Here is a 3,126-nt window from a genome sequence, read left to right as displayed (position 1 = left end):
TTACCAGGAAAGTTGTGAAGGGGTTAATGATAAGATAGAGTTTGGAATGTGTTATGGATTGAATGTTTATGTCCCATCAAACTTCATATGTTGAAGCCCTAACCCCCAGTGTGACTGTAGTTGGAGACGGGGCCTTTAAGGGAATAATTAACATTAAATAAAGCCATAAGAGTCGGGCCCTGAGCTGATGGAACTGGTGCCTTTGTAAGTAGCAATCTCTCCCTCTATCCGTGTGTGCACCTGGCAAGGAGAGGCCATGTGAGAACACAGTGAGGAGGCAGCCGTATACAGGCCAGGAAAAGGCACCTCCCCAGAAACGGAATCCACTGGAACCTTGATTTTGGACTTCCAGCTTTCAGAATTGGGAAACAATAAATTTCTGTTATTTAAGCTGCCCAGTATTCTGCAGTATTTTGTTATGGCAGCCCCAGCAGACTAAAACAGAGTGCCTGATTTCTGAAATCACCCCATAATTCTAGGGGTGTCTGTCCTGGAGCCTGGACTGGGAGTCCTGGGCCTGAAAGCCTGAGAGACAGCAATGTGGGAGAGGCCACTCTCTAGGCAATGGGGAGAGAAGGAAACCTTTTGGAAACATCAGCTTCTCTTGGGATGCTCCGCTCTGGGCTGCCTGTCCCTAGCCTCCATGAGCCAGGCTGACTGTGGACCCATCTCTCAGAGTAGCAAGGATCCTAAGCCCTGAATACTCAGCGTCATCACTAGATTCCTGTTTAAAAAGTCTCTTGAGCAAAATTATATGGAGTTGTGCTTTCTTAAGAAAAATCCAACATTTCTTCTAATGTTTGGTGAGGGAGCTGCTGAATGTGTCCTAGCACCTTGTGAACCCTGTGTCCTTGCCCCTCCATGTTCTGGAAGTCTTGGCTTTGCAAAGCCAATCAGGAGTCTTTGATAGCCAATCACTGGTAGCTCAGATTCACATGAAAGAACCTGGTTTTGCCCAATGCTACACCTCCAGCCTCTCCTCCACAATCCTCCGGAATGTAGAGCTCCAGCTCTGCCAAGACTCTCCCACACCAGAGCAGACAGCATACTCTAACCGGGCTCTATCAACCCTCCCTCCCCTTCCCCTTGGTTCCCTCTTCCCTAGAGCACAGGAACGCAGTGCCAAGGCTGGAATTGTGGCACATCTTTCTCTCTCCTATTCCACAGTCTACCTTCCCTTCCTTCTCTCTTTCCAGCCCCCATGTGAGAGCTAGTGAGCCAATGCATGGAAAAGCAATGTGGGTGGAGAAGTGAGAGAAGCTGGTGGGTCTGGGATAGTCAGGGAGGCCTTCCTGGAGGAGGAGACCCCAGGCTAGGCTTTAAAGGATGGATAGGTTTGGAAGCACAGAGAGGGAACTATAGAACTGAGAGTTTAAGGATGGGTGTGGGGACCCTGGCTTAAGACTGTGGCATAGGGTGGAGGTCAGGGGTGTGCATTTGGAGCTGGGAGGGGACTGGCTAAGAGAAGTTTGGAAAGCCAAAGCCCAGACATTTTCTTTGACACAGAACCCAGTGGTCCCTGGCTGCAACCGCTGTAGCTAAATAAAGCAGTCACTGATTTTGAAACCACAGTGGGCTTGTTGCACTGTGATGGCAACTAATTATGGATTGTAATTTGTCTAAACACAGGGAGGTGTTTTGACCTGAATAGTAATAATGTGACAGGCTTCCTTTGGTGTCTTCCCGCAGCTGGTCCACTACCCCGGGGCACGTCTACATGCCTGCCCTGCTCTGGATGCCTGGTGAGGACAAGGGGAAGCAGGGGCGATGTCCACCCTGGCACAGGGAATGATCTTCTCTGGATCTTCAAGAGGCGGACCCTGGTGGTGGTCAGAGCCACGGAGGGACTTGGGGTCCAATGCTTGTCTGTAAACTTGGGGCCGACGACTGGGTTGTCGTGGAGATGAAACAATCATTAGCACTGTCATTAGCACAGCAAAGGTGACTTCATTTTACAGTGAGGAAACTGAGCCCCAAGGGGACGCTTGGCTGAAGTTCCGCAGTCACAGGCTTTGGGGCTTTCTGAGGACTCCCCTCAGCGTCCTCTCATCCATGCAGCTTCCAACAGTATGAGTTTCCTCTCTCCATCTTGTCTGTATGCCCTGAGAGAATGGGGCTGTGGCATAAAGTGCTGTGCCCTCTCCCTGCCCCAGCATAGCCTAGCAGAGGTCCTGATAAATATTTCACAGTCACTCAGAATCATCATGTGGACAAGTCCCTTTATCTCCCTAAGCCTCGGCCTCCTCATTTGTGAAATGGAAATAACGACTGCCTACCTGATGGAGCAGTTGTGAAAATGAACCTGCAGAACGTGCTTGGTGAGTGGTGCTTCTCCCCATTCCTCCACCATAATCCCAGCCCCACAACACGGCTTCATCAAGAATCACGTCCAAGGAGAGGCCTTCGGGGATGTGTGCAACCATTTCCTCTGTGCCTGCAGGGAGAATGCTGGCCCGGCAGTGGAACATCCCAGATGGATACCAGGCCATGTCTGACCCTGGTGTCCAGATATGAACTCTGAACTCTCTTTGGGGGCTTAGTTTCTGTGCCTGATCCAGTTCTCTCCTTACAGCTTCCAAACAGTATGAGTTTCCTCTCTCCATCTTGTCTGTACGCCCTAAGAGAATGCGGCTGGGGCATAAAGTGCCGTGCCCTCTACCTGCCCCAGCATAGCCTAGCAGAGGTCCTAATAAATATTTCACAGGATCTGAGTGCAGAGTTCTTACTTTACAGCTGGAGAGGATCTGAAAGGAATGTGATGTTTCTGCACAGCCCGGACTTATAGCCAGGTCTCCTGACCCACTCCACAGCTCTCTCTGCTGCCCTGTTGAGCTGATATCAGAGTTGTTCTCTGCCTAGAATTCTTCCCAACCCCTCTGCTTGTCTCAATCTCATGTAGCCTTCAGGCCTCAGCTGAACTCTTACAGCCTTGACTTCCAACCTTGACTTGGTTCAATCAATCCCCCTATGCTTTGTTCTTACATCCTCTGGGGCAGAGATTTCTGGTTCCTTCCTGACGTCCATGATTACCTTCTTCTTCTGTAACAACTCCTGATTTAACGAGGAAGAAACATGTACAGTTAAAAGACCACATTTCGCAGCCTTCCAGGCAGCTAGAAAGTTGCC

The sequence above is a fragment of the Rhinopithecus bieti genome, unplaced genomic scaffold, assembly GCF_001698545.2.
Source record: "Rhinopithecus bieti isolate Rb0 unplaced genomic scaffold, ASM169854v2 scaffold_31548, whole genome shotgun sequence".
In the NCBI taxonomy this organism is placed as follows: Eukaryota; Metazoa; Chordata; class Mammalia; order Primates; family Cercopithecidae; genus Rhinopithecus; species Rhinopithecus bieti.
Note: the sequence above shows the minus strand (reverse complement) of the source record.